This window comes from Pan paniscus, chromosome 1, assembly GCF_029289425.2.
Source record: "Pan paniscus chromosome 1, NHGRI_mPanPan1-v2.0_pri, whole genome shotgun sequence".
Lineage (NCBI taxonomy): Eukaryota > Metazoa > Chordata > Mammalia > Primates > Hominidae > Pan > Pan paniscus.
In genome coordinates, this window is record NC_073249.2 from 104,018,282 (window position 1) to 104,032,768 (window position 14,487).

Genomic DNA, 14,487 nt, shown 5'->3' on the forward strand with positions numbered 1-14,487 from the left:
TTGTATACTAGCTAGATATAGAACTAAAATATAACTATCCAATTATTTACAAATTAAATAAGAAAAAATAAAAGGAGAATTTCTAGTGCTTTTGAGGCTAAGATAATAAAATTAGAAAGTCCTTTTATCCCAGGAAAATCATCTTTAGTCCATTCCTGCGCTATAGCAAAATAGCTTAGACTGGGTAATTTGTAAATAATAGAAATTTATTTCTCACAGTTCTGAAGGCTGGACCAAGATCAAGGTGCTGGCAGATTCAGTGTCTGGAAGAGCTTGCTCTCTGCTCCCAAGATGGCTCCTTGTTGCCACAGATGCTGTGTCCTCACATGGCTGGAGGGACAGAGGACAAAAGGGACCAGAGCAATCCTTTCAACCTCTTTTTTAAGAGCATGAATCCCATTCATGAGAGTGGAGTGTTCATGCCTTATCACTTCCTAAGATATATTCCTAAAAGGCCCCACCCTGTAGTACTATAACACTCGGTATTAAGTACCAATGTATGAATTTTGAAGGCATACATACATTCAACCATAGCATAATTCAAAAAAGGAGAATGATAAAGGCAGAAAGCTCTTCATTAAGGCATTATTTATAACAGTCTAATATCAGAAACAGCATAACTATGCAATAGTAGAATATTTTAAGTAATCTATGGTCCTACTAATATTATAAAATATTGTACACTCATTAGAATAATAACTATGAACTTTCCCTAAAAACATGGACAAATATTTACTAAGTGAAAGAAGGAGAATATAAACATATACCTAAGCTGTAATCGTAATTATGTAAATAGATATTTAATATATACAGATAATGACTAAAGGGAATTTGGAGAAATTTAAACATTTGTGCTGTAGCAGTGGTTATATGGGTGAATATTTTTCTTCTGAAATCTAACGCAAAAAAATTGTTCTTTTGACAATAAGTATAATTTTTAAAACAACAAGGAAATTTCTCTTCTCAAGAATATACCCATGTGTGTAAGAAAGAGTTGGTGTTTGGATTAAAAGATGCATTTTTTAAAGAGTGGGAAAAAAATGCAACACATTTTTAATATTGAAGATCCCTGGGTATTCTGAGTAATCTATATAACTTTCTGTATTTTTCAAATGTTTTTACAATGAATGTGTTATAAACTTTTGAAAAAAGTTATTTTAAAAATACATGAACGTATTTTCTAGCGTCACTTCTGAGACCCCACAGCTCACCTAGTTAGTGCTATCATTTCTTGAATCCAGTGAGCTGCCTGTAGACAGAGTTCCTCTCCACAACTCGGTAGCCCATAATTTGATTTGAGACAAAGCTAAATACAGCCCCAACTTTGGTATGAAGGATGGGAATCTGACTCTCCCTGCCTTTTCTTCCCCCCCATCAGAGGCAACAGGATATTCTTTTCAAGACAGGTGGCCTGTGAGCCTTGTCTAAGATCAAACTGGATCTTGAAATTTTTCCTGGTAACATTTTGAGCTCTGGAGCAGTGTGGTCCTACCAATAAATCAAGTGTTGGAGGAGTCTAGACTAGGGGCTTTTTAGACAGTTCTGCTAAACCTTCAACTGTTTTGTTATCCTCCCCTCCCCACCCCTACTTTGTACTAGTATGTAGGGGAACCAATCCAAGAGATAACAGACAGATGACAGGTTCCCCCAAGAACACAGACTCCCCACAGTCTCACCAATACCCAGGCATGCCAGGTTCTTCCTGAGTTAAATGCCTAGGAGGCCTGAAAGAATAAATTCATCCTGGAGAAGTCTTGTGGGTCGTAGCTTTAGAAATTCAGGGAACATATCTCTGGGGCCATCCAATGGAGAACACAGCCTGTATCAGAACCTTAGCAGAGACTTTGGGCCTTTTGGGGTCTCAAATTTATCATCTCTGAAACAAGTACAGTGAAATTAACATTGCCACATGTGGGCACTATAAAGCCTTTTTCAAATAAAAAAAAGGTCAGTGATAGTGCTAATAATAACAGTGATTATGTCATTTAATAAAACGGTCTTATTTGAAAGCTAAAAAGGAGCTTCAGGGTGGCAAGCACTCTAATTATAGTATGTCTGCCTTGTTTAAATCTTGATACATAAGTACATGGTACAGGGCCTGAGGCAATGCCATCTCCAAAGAGCCCTTTTCCATGATCTTAAAACAGTCACAAGGGAGTGTCTAGGTCCTGATGGCTACTGTCTTGAGGCTTTTCTAGTGTTCTGGGAGTCAGGAAGCTTCTCCCTCCTTGAAGCTATTGGTAGAGCCCAGTTGCTGGCGAAACTGAAAAACGAGGAGGTAGAATACCCTAAAACAGGAGATGTCTGAGATACAGGCAGCTAATAGGGCTGTAAGGTTTTGTTGGGATGCTTCCCTTCCTGATGAAGGGTCCTGTCCCTGGATTAATGGTGAAACTGGCATGTCACATCTCTAGGAAGACAACATCGTGTTCCATGACCACGTAGGGTATACATCTGCATTCAGCCGGGATTGCTCCTAAACCTTCCTAGACTCCATCTCTGGCTCTGGGGTTACCTGTGGGTGGGGCGATGCAGACACACAAGAAAACCTCCTCTACAAATTCTTCCTGTAGTTGGTTGATTGTATTCTAAGACCTTCGTTGGGATGGGCGAGGGACGGGGCTTGGTACGGCGTCCTCTAAGCTCTCTGCCCTCTGCCTTCATCATTCATCTGAGCCAGCGAGAGAGGGGTCGGGGAGACGCGAGGGTGGTTCAGGGGGCATGCAACCTGGGCCGATTCTGCCCCAGCACACTGGTTGTCGGGAGCCCCGCCTCCGCTCGCGGTTGACAGCTCAGCTGGTGCCGAGCAACTCGTGCCAGCCAGTCGTGTCTCAGCCTGGAGAGTGCGCGCACCGCCGCCCGGGCAGCCGCTGGCTCCAGCTCACGAAACAGCCCCGGGCGCCGCGCCGCTCTGAGTCCAGCCTCCTACTGAGAACAGTCCCTCCCTTGTGCGGGTCGCACGGCTAGCCGCAGGTTCGGCCACGTCAAATCCATTTTCTAAAAAAGCAGGGAGCAGAGCTCTCTCTTCGCCGCCGACGCAGAAAGGAGCTGGGGAGGAAAAAGCTGCTGCTTTTTGCGCTGGAGATTCGTGGACAAGGCTTCTCATTTTCCCAGGCTGCTTCCCCTCCCGGGTGAGGAGCTTCCTGAGACTAAGGAAAGAGCCTGGAAAATGGAGCAGACCTGGACGAGGTAGGTGGGCTGTTTCCTTCTCGCCGCACTCCAGACTTGGTGGTCCTCTTCCCTCCCCTCCCCCAGCGCCCTTAGGGAGAGGTCGCCCCTCACCACCAGGGTCCCGTGACAGCTTCCCTTTTCTGTAGCCTTGCCCTGCCTGGTTCCCAGCCCACCTCTCTTGGTCATTTTCACATGTTCTGTTTTACGGGGTTTCCCTTGCTTAATGACTCTCCCCTCCACCGAGTCCTGATGTTAAAAATACCCAGGGAGGCCGCCTGGAACTTTCTGTAGAAATGGTTCTCTGTCGTTTCCTTGTTCGTGTGGCTAGAGGGATTCCAGTAGGTCTTCTTGAGAGATATGTTTGATGTCAGATGCTTTGAACAATATCAGGTTTATTCTCACCCTGCCACGTTTTCCTTCTCAGCCTCATCTGTCACTACTCACACAAAGGCAAAGGGACTGAGTGAGCAGAGCCCAGCAGCACTCATCTCCACAACCTCCAGTTGGAGCCCACTTGGGGGAGGAATGGAGAAGGAAAGAGATCAGGGCACCACACTGCTCAGGCTTTATTGAGGCCAGGCAACAGTTGGCTTTTAGGTCAGATTTTGGAGATGGCCTGTGAAACTGCGTTTTCTTCCAGTCCTTCCCCCAAACACACTTTAAAATGAAGCCCCATTCAAGGAAAGGGTAAGGATAAGAGACCATGTATTGAGACAAAGACTTCTGTTTTTTAGTGGGTGGGAGGGTAGGGAGACTATTCCAGCGGTGTCTCTATAACAGATACGCTTCCATCTGTGGGATTTAGCTTTGGAGAACTGGGGTGGGGCCAAATGAGCGCTCTGACTCCTGAGAGAGTGAAGACGGTACAAACACAGAAGGTAAATTTGGGGCTTATGCAAAAGACTTGGGTGCTTTTAGTTGATTGCTAAGCTCAACAGGAGTGAATGGTATAATGTGAATATTAAAGAAGGAGCAAATTGAAGCTTAGGGTTTGTTGACAGAAGAAGTAGGCTGTCTAGATTCTGTCTAGATCAAAAGTGATGATTTTACTTTTGGCTCCTTTCTGCTCCTCTTGGGCCTCTCCGAGAGGACTGTGCTTAGTTCTGGGCATCATTAGATAAAATAAGTACAATCAAGAGACAGGAGGGAACTCAAAGCCATGCCTTGAGGGATGGCCAAAGGAAGGACCTGGGACTCCTGAGTCCGGAGAAATGACGACTGGGAGTGGGGAGGATGTGGTAGCTTCCTTCAAATTTCCGAAGAGCTATTGGTGGTAGAGGGATTGAATCACATTAGAATCTCTTAGGAGGACAGAACAACCGATGCAAGCGAGTTGTTGGGAGGCAAGTTATGGCTCAGTGTAAAGAAAAAGCTTTCTGGCCAGGTGCAGTGGCTCATGCCTGTAATCCCAGCACTTTGGGAGGCTGAGGCAGGCGGATCACCTGAGGTCGGGAGTTCGAGACCAGCCTGACCAACATGGAGAAACCCCATCTCTACTAAAATACAAAATTAGCCGGGTGTGGTCGCACATGCCTGTAATCCCAGCTACTCCGGAGGCTGAGGCAGGAGAACCGCTTGAACCTGGGAGGAGAAGTTTGTGGTGAGCCGAGATCATGCCATTGCATTCCAGCCTGGGCAACAAAAGCGAAACTCCGCCTCAAAAAAAAAAAAAAAAAAAAAAAAGACCGGGCGAGGTGGCTCACGCCTGTAATCGCAGTACTTTGGGAGGCTGAGGGGGGCGGATTACGAGGTCAGGAGATTGAGACCATCCTGGCTAACACAGTGAAACCCCGCCTCTACTAAAAACACAAAAAAATTAGCCGGGCATGGTGGCGGGCGCCTGTAGTCCCAGCTACTTGGGAGGCTGAGGTAGGAGAATGGCGTGAACCCGGGAAGCGGAGCTTGCAGTGAGCCGAGATCGCGCCACTGCACTCCAGCCTGGGCGACAGAGCGAGACTCCGTCTCAAAAAAAATTAAAAAAAAGCTTTCTAACAAGTTAGCTGCCTGGGCAGTATGGGCAGTAAAGAGATTGTTGACCCTGGAGTTACTCAGGCAAAGGCTAGATGATCACTTGATGGTGATGGGAGTGAGTGTATCAGGGCCTTTTGCTCTCTGCCAGTGTTTTTCACACTTGAAGAAAAAAGTATTATTTATTAAGTTTTAAAAATTTTATATTTACATGTAACAATTTCAGACAAATTCAGAAATGATTTGGAAAAATCGCAAATTATATATTTACAGTCCAATTAATTTGACAAACTGAGTATACTCATGGGATGGGCGTTCAGATAGAGAAAGGGAACATTACCGGCATCCCTGAAGCCCTCCTGATGACTTCAAGGATAATCATTATCCTAATTTTTAACACCATAGAATAATTTTGCCTAGTTTTGAACTTTATGTAAATGAAATTATACACCATGTACTCTTTCGTACGTGGCTCCTTTCAATCTTTTGCTTTTGGAGTTCTATACTGTTATATGGTATTGTAGTCCACTTATTCTTGCTTTTAAATAGGCTTCTATAGTGTATAAATATATCAAATTTATTTGTCCATTCTATTCTTAATAGGCACTTGGGCAATTTCCAGTTTGGAGCTATTATAAACAGTGTTGCTATGAACATTTCTGTACAGGTCTTTTGATGAACATATGTACACATTTCTGTTGAGTAAATAAGTAGAAGTATGATTTCTGGGTAATAGGAAATGCATGTTCAGATTTAGTAAATACTGCCAGATTGTTTTTTTAAAAACAGATTACAAAAGAGATTTCTAAAGCGGGTATCCAGGCCAGGCGCGGTGGCTCACGCCTGTAATCCCAGCACTTTGGGAGGCCGAGGCGGGCGGATCACGGGGTCAGGAGATCGAGATAGTCCTGGCTAACACGGTGAAACCCCGTCTCTACTAAAAATACAAAAAATTAGCTGGGCGTGGTTGCAGGCACCTGTAGTCCCAGCTACTTGGGAGGCTGAGGCAGGAGAATGGCCTGAACCTGGGAGGCGGAGCTTGCAGTGAGCCGAGATCGCGCCACTGCACTCCAGCCTGGGTGACAGAGCGAGCCTACATCTCAAAAAAAAAAAAAAAAAAAAGAAGGTATCCAAAGGGAAGAACATAGTGAAAAGGTGCTCCACATCACTAGTTATCAGGGAAATGCAAATTAGAACCACAACACCATGCTGCTATATACATATCAGAATGGCTGAAATTAAAAAGATAGAAAGTAGCAAATGCTGGCAAGGTGGAACATTCAGAATGTTCACATATTTTTTAACCACTACTCACAATAAGTAATATATTTACATTGCCACCAAGTACACTTACATATGCAACAAAGTTTCTTGTAACAATACTTAACTTTACTATGTGTTTTGCACTCTGATATTTGCTATTCTATTCTTTTTCTTTAAAAATAAAATGTTGGCTCTGATTCACTGAATTTATTTCTCCACCTAATGGGTCACAGTTGGAAAAATCCTATAATCACAGATCATGGCTGACATCTCAGATCCTTCCTAACTCACAGATCAGATTAGTTCATAAACACTTATTAAAAATTTGAGGGCCGGATGAAATGGCTCACGCCTGTAGTCTCAACAGTTTGAGAGGCCAAGGCAGGTGGATGACTTGAGGTCAGAAGTTCGAGACCAGTCTGGCCAACGTGCTGAAACCCCATCTCTACTAAAAATACAAAAATTAGCCGGGTGTGGTGCCTGCACCTGTAGTCCCAGCTACTTAGGAGCCTGAGGCAGGAGAATCCCTTGAACCCGGGAGGCGGATGTTGCAGTGAGCTGAGATTATACCACTGCACTCCAGCCTGGGTGACACAGTGAGACTCTGTCTCAAAAATAAATAAATAAATAAATAAATTTTGAGAGCCCCAAACAGGTCAGATGCTGTGCTAGATGCTAAGAATAAAACAATGAATGCAATGAATGAGACTGGGTCTCTGCCTTTAATGGCTTTACATTCTCATCATCTATAATTTTAATAGAGAGACACTAAGGCAGAGATACGCAGTGGCTGCTCTGGGTACACAGTGGATAGGGGATTGAAAGAATAAAAATTAACCATAATTGATAACATTTATTAAGCTTTAATTGTGTGCTAATCTCTTTGAATACTTAATTCACCTAATCCTTACAACCCTATGAAGTAAATGTTATACTCATTTTTAAGAAAAGGAAATTGAGCTTCAGAAAGATTAAATAATTTTCCCAGAGTGACACACACAGCTGAGAAAGAAATATAGCCTTGAACTGTTTAATTCCAAAATCTATGCTTTTACTTTATTTTAGTAGAGTTTTGTAGGTGACTCAGTTTATGACTTGTTTCTGATGCTAGCTACTTGCTCAATTTACCCACAAAGGACAAGGTGCTTGGTATTTTAGTTCTCAAAGTTAGATATGCTCTACTCCCAGCTACACATCATCTGCCCCTCTACAGCTCAATGGAAAGGTTCCCCCTACCCGCTGGGGCTGTTACCTGACTGTTGCCAAACTCACTGGTTAAATCATTTGGACAGAGCATGGTTGGCTCTGGAATAGCAAATTTTCTATGAATATACTGGCATTACAAAAAGCTGATTTGGTCACCAGCTTTCAGATTTATTTCCGTGAACAGGGCGAGAGTTGTCAAAAGAATAAGCTCATGGAGCTGATGAAGAACTTGATGATGAGGGGAGGTTTTCTCACCCGGCAGGTCCAGTGTCAACCAGGCAAACAGCTTCTACTGCTCTAAATTTTTAGCATCCACCTGTCTGAACTAGCAACTCCCTACATCTTCTGCTTTAAAGATTATCAGTACTTCAGGATTACTGTTTGTATTAATTTCCTATTGCTGGTGTAACAAATCACCACAAACTTTTTTTTTTTTTTTGAGATGGAGTCTCACTCTGTTGCCCAGGCTAGTGTGCAGTGGTGCAATCTTGGCTCACTGCAACCTCCGCCTCCCAGGTTCAAGGGATTCTCCTGCCTCAGCCTCCCAAGTAGCTGGGATTACAGGCACATGGCACCACACTCAGCTAATTTTTGTATTTTTAGTAGAGACGGGGTTTCACCATGTTGGCCTGGCTGGTCTCAAACTCCCGACCTCAAGTGATCCACCCGCCTTGGCCTCCCAAAGTGCTGGGATTACAGGTGTGAGCCACTGCGCCCGGCCAAATCACCACAAACGTAGTGGCTTAAAACAATACAAATGTATTGCCTTAAAGTTCTGGAGGTCAGAAGTCTGAAATTTGGTCTTCTAGGTTAAAACCAAGGTATCAGCAGGACTGTGCTCCTTCTAGAGGCTCTAAAGGAGAATTTGTTCCTTGCTCTTCATGGCTTCTAGAGACTGCCCACATTCTGGGTTCATAGCCCCTTCCAGCAATGCCATCACTGGCCTCTGCTTCTATCATCACATCTCCTTTGATCATTCTGACCCTCCAGTGTCCCTCTTTCTAGGACCCTTATGATTACATTGGACCCAACCAGATAATCCAGGATAATCTCCTCATCTCAAAATCTTTAGTCACATCTGCAAAGCCCTCTCTTGCTATGGAAAGTGGCATATACACAGGATCTGGGGATTAGGAATGTGGACATTCTTATAAGGCCATTATTTTAGCCTACCACATCGTTCAATGCTGAAAAAGTCATTACTAATTATCTTCCCCATTTCAGTGGAAATGTTCTGGTTTCTAGCATATGAGAAAGCTGAGTAAACATCAGGTGAATCATATATGAACCTTATACAACTTCCCCGAACACATAACTCAAGAAAAGAGTGAACTAGAAATGTTTAAGGGCAAACTATAAGACTGAAGGTTAAAAAAGGAAAGCAAATTAGTCTGTTTTGTTTTGTTTTCTATTCCCCTGCAATTTGATTTAATAAAATGCAAGCATTAATTGCATTTGCTTGCTGTATCTGTGAAAATTTGGAAAATGGAAGTAACATTCAAGAAAATTAATGATCTGGTTTCAAAATTTAAGAATTTTGACTTTGTTTCTTTTCTGGAGTACAGCCTTCAAGCAAGACAAGGTGTCCATTTACCACAGCTATATTGTACTTAACAGATCTCCATTGATAGCTTATTTGAATTTGTTTTTCTCTATATAAATGTTTAGCCTAGAGGAATCAGGGACATTTATTTTTCTCTGAATTTATGGTGAGTTAGTAGAGAGTCCTGTTTACAAAGACATAGTTACAACCAGAGATATATGGCCACTGAGGTTAAAGTGGTTAAATGATTTGCTGGCATTCACACAACTAGTATGTGTTGTATGAAGGCCTAGTTAATTCCAATACCTTTACTTATTATGGTGCTGGTGCTTTGCATGTAACACTTCATATTAGGAAAATGCTTGTTTTCAGAATTCTATTGTTGAAACATCTTTGGAAGTTGAATTTCCTGTTTAATATTCAGCACTGCTAGCAACTAATTATCTGAATTTTAAGAAGGAAATTCTGCCTTGGCAACTCCAGTCTACTTTTAAATGGGCCTATACTTGGATTTCTGCTTGGGGAATTTGCCAGAATCAATGCTTTCACTCCTACTTGCTTATTTTCCACATGCTAGATCAGTCTGGACCTGACTCCCCCAACCCCCATTTTTTCAGCTACATGCTAAGACTATGTTTAAAATACCTAAAGACTGGGAAGGGGTTGTTTTTGTCTCAGAAAGGATAAGTAACACCTCATGGTGCCCTCCCCATCCTGGGAGGCTCGCCTGACTGTGGCTGAGGGATCATATTTTCAAGGCTAAGTGGAGCATCCATCCATTCAGTGGATGCCCCAGGACACTACTTCTATTGAAATCTACCCCATTTTATAAATAAAATTCCAAACTGGGCTCAGAACATTCCACAAGTTGTCTCTGGCAAAAATTCAAATAGCATTTAAAGTTAGAAGAAAGTCCAGAATACAAGAGATGTCATATTGACCCAAGGTGGCTCTATGTGATTCTATTTTAAAACACTCAAATGCACTGAGGACTTGTTTTCCTCTGCCTCAGAGCATTTTCTGAGTTCTGTGGCCAGCAAGACAAGCATGATCTGAATTTCTTTTTTCTGAACGCTTATGGCTAAAGTGCTAAATTAGTCATAGACTATTTATAATAAATTGTATAATAATACTGTTTTATTTTCATAGCACTTTCACAGCCTGTGATTCATCTTTCCTTAATCTGTCTCATTATCTTCAGTCCTTTTCTGCTTGTTACATTCCACAGAAACGTCTTTCTTTCTTGTCTTTTCCAAGGCCAGTGAGGGAAGAGGTAACTTGCAACTAGTGTCTTCTTATCATGGTCATGGTGGAAGGGGTGGAAAGAAGCAATAACTTCTGACATATAGAAAGCATTCACTGGCCAGGCACAGTGGCTCTCGCCTGAAATCCCAGCACTTTGGGAGGCCAAGGCAGGAGGATCACTTGAGGTCAGGAGTTCGAGACCAGCCTGGCCAACATGTTGAAACCCCATCTCTACTAAAAATACAAAAATTAGTGGGCATGGTGGGGGGTGCCTGTAATCCCAGCTAATCGGGAGGCCGAGGAATGAGAATTGCTTGAACCCAGGAAGTGGAGGTTGCAGTGAGCCGAGATCACACCACTGCACTCCAGCCTGGATGACAGAGCAAGACTCTGTCGGGGGAAAAAAAAAACAAAAAAAAAAACTAGAAAGCATTGACTCACAAAGAAAATTGAATAATTTCTAGCATTTCACACAATTTAAGAATGAATTTATTTTCCACTTCATAATGTGGTATATTATCATTCATAATGTAGAATAGCATGCTGTGGATTTACAGTGTCTTTTAAATCATTACGCCTAACCCAAAGGATGTAGACTTCCAATTTTTAACTATTATAAATAATACTTGATAAATGTCTAGGTGCATAAAGCATCTTCTTCCACAGCATTATTTTTTGAATGAGAGATGTTCAGAAGTAGAATAACTATGTCAACATTTCCAGTTCTTGAAAGTACATTGCAAATTACTTAAAGTTATAGTCCCATAAGAAGGATATTGCATTCAATTTAAATATCTTTTTCAAGACCTGAATCCCTGTATTGTAAAGGGGGAAATTGAGGCACACTGACATTAAAGTGGCATAACCTAGGTGAATCAATAGCAACATTTCCAACTTTTACCCTTCTCTAGGGTAAAATGCTTCACTGTTGCTGTTAATCTCTATTACTATCCTGAAACGTTTCCTGAAATGATAATAAACAGAAAATTTTAACATAAGAAAGTAAAAGATAGATGTAAATTACATCAAAACTATGTATACCTATTAGGATGTCTATTACAAGGACAGAGAAAAGAGAAAATAGATGCCGTGTTTGGTTAGGGGATTATGGGCAACATCCTTTATATGCTGCTTTTAAACTAAGTCAACATAGGTTTTTATTGCAGGAAGAAGTTCACATTTGTGTCTACCAAATGACAACATGTAAAGTTTGGAATTCAGTTGGTTTTAGGTTTTTCTGTGTATCACTTGGAGGTTTTCTGTGTATAACTTTCTTGTATTACTTGGATATTTTCAGGTTATTGGCACCACAGGAGCAGCATTGTTGCCAGCAGACCCGGGGAGCTGGTTGGAGAGTCATTGCGACTTAATTTACCCTGAGCTAAAATTATTATGAGTGGGCCTTAATATACCAGTTGTTCCCACCTACACATCTAGCCTTGCCTTTGCTGGGATAAATTTGTATACCCTTCAGAGGTTAGATTCGGAAGTATCTCCTTTAGGAATTATTTTTAGAACCTAGATCTGGGTGTAGCCAGAACACGCTCTGCCTACTCTGTTGTAGCATGTAGCTAGTTGGTTAACTTGATATTTTCCATACTCCAAGTTTATCGGCAGAATGAAACGTTTTTGTCTATAAGTCTTCAGCATCTAACATTGCCTCTAGCACTTAGAAGGTCATCTATTAAGAGCTTTCCAGAGAACATTCCCCAAAAGGCCGATGGGAATATCTGTTTGGTGGGTGTCTCCTTATTGTAGAATGGATACAACAGGTTATCAAACTTGACACCATTATACATTCAGATTGTATTTATCATTGTTTAAGAAATATGTGTCTTGTTTCCTCAGTTACAGGAAAAGAAAAAAAAAAAGAAATACGCATCAAATTCCTATGATCTAGACTTCTTTAATGCTGGACAGATGATAGTGAATGATCTAAAAACCCTCCCTTCCAGAGACTGACATTCTAGAGGGGTCACTAGGCATGGACATACATCACTGTTATACCTTGACCTGACATAGCCTTAACTCGAATTCACTTCAGTATGCTATCAGCACAGCCATCTTTTGTAGCTCATCTTTCTTCCAGATTTTCCACCCTTAGGATCCTTAATGCTGAAATTATACTTCTTGACCACAGGTCAAGTCCCCCACTTCCTCATTCTTTCTGAATGTTGTTTACTGCGTCATGTATTCCAGTTCCTCAACTCTCTGTATCTTCCAGGCCATCTGCTGTTTATTCACCTCCATACTGAACCTAGACGTCAGAGTCAGCTCTTTGAATCGTGTTCTCAACACTGCTTTAGAATCTCTAACTGCCTTAACCATCTCCCGGCTTGGTAACCCTTAGTCAATTTTATTTTAAAATCCTAGAGGATTCTATGAGTGTTGTTTTAGTATGTTATAAAACAGCACTGAGAAGAAAGACTCTAGATTCATTCTTGCTAATCCTCAACAGGTCTATAATGCTGCTGAGAAATTCTCCTCCTCCTCCCACCTGCCTCTTTCTCCTGCTCCTCCTTCCCTGACTCTTTCTCTTCCTCTAAAAATATATTCCTCACAACCTTTGATTTCCATAGTGTAAATAAAAGCAAGATGCAGAACTGTTATATTCAATATTATTTCCATTTGCAGAATTCACACAGGCAAATAAACTGAAGAACAACTAAATACATAAAAATCTTTATCAATGTTGCCTTCAGGTGGTAGAATTTTAAAAATTATTTTTATTTTTCTCTGTACACTTTTCTCTTTTCCAAAATTTCTACGAGGCATGTACTTCTTTTAAAATCATCAAAAATAGACATTGTAAAGAAAAGAAACTGAAAGATTATGTGAACATAAAAGTAGGTGGAAAGGGGAAAAATCACCTGTTTCTTAACATTCAATCTAGGGCTCTAGAAAGATTGAGCCAACTGTAATATACTCCAGTGCCTTGTGGATATTAGTTGTTAATGAAAACTGAGGATTGTAGGGTGCATTGCCAGGACCAAAAGCAAAATGCAAAAGGTAAGTTTCAGAGGTGGGTGGAGAGACCATACACCATCCCTGGGGTAATGTGACTGAATCCAAAGCAGGTTATTTTCATGTCTTCTTTTGAAAGAGTGATACCTATGTCTTGGCTGATGCAGGGGAGGTAGAGGAAAATTTATTAGATATTTGGATATGTGATGACCTCAGAAGGTAAAGTGAGGAAAAATAATTACTTACTTATTAAGGGGTTTCTCTGAACCTTGATGGATAGCATCAAGAAAGTAATGTTAGTTTCCTTATTTTCTTTAGGATGAAGACTTAGTGCTGGACCAAAAACAAAACAAAACAAAGATCCCGAAACTTAAAGAAATTGTTGTGGATGCACGATGATTTTGTAGCTCACTGTAGCTATTGGGGACTTAGCACTCCAGAAAACAGCCTCTCAGAGTGACGGTCACTGTCAGTGAATAGACTTTGAGTGAAGGGTGTAATTGCAGCCTATACTGGAATAAAGTGGATGTTTCTGTATCGGTGCCAAGTCAGCCCACACTTAGTCAGCATGCAGAAGGAGGCTCACCGTGATGCTCTCTCTCCTCGGGAGCTTTGCCAATTAAGCATCCTCACTTGCAGAGGTTATAATGATAGATCTTGAGATGAGAAAAAATGATAATTTCACTGTATTATATAATAGTCTTAACGTTCTGCATCTGGGGCTTTTACCCTATTTGCATTTGAATATGTGTTTTTACAATTCGGGTGCCACATTGTGGGAGGGTATTTGGCAACATTTGGAACATAGAAAATATATCCAGTGTCTCTCCTTGGCAAGAATTGTCTTCTTTGCCATGGTTTATAGTCTTGGTGAGAAGTTTGGTTAAGGTATCCTGAGCTAAATGATAATCTTGAGACCCACACGAGGATGATCTGATTATTTATTTATTTATTTATTTATTTATTTATTTTTGAGGCGGAGTCTCGCTGTTGCCCAGGCTGGAGTGCAGTGGGGCGATCTCGGCTCACTGCAGGCTCCGCCCCCTGGGGGTTCACGCCATTGTCTTGCCTCAGCCTCCAGAGTAACTGGGATTACAGGCGCCCGCCACCTCGCCCGGCTAATTTTT

At 41.6% G+C, this 14,487-nt stretch overlaps 1 long non-coding RNA gene across 1 annotated transcript; it reads left to right on the forward strand.

Annotated features, from left to right (window-relative positions):
- The first annotated feature begins 3,051 nt into the window (after positions 1–3,051).
- On the forward strand, positions 3,052–13,897 carry LOC134730756 (uncharacterized). Its single transcript, XR_010112707.1, has 2 exons — positions 3,052–3,189; positions 13,679–13,897. It is a non-coding gene; the product is annotated as an uncharacterized LOC134730756 (long non-coding RNA).
- Positions 13,898–14,487: the final 590 nt, after the last annotated feature.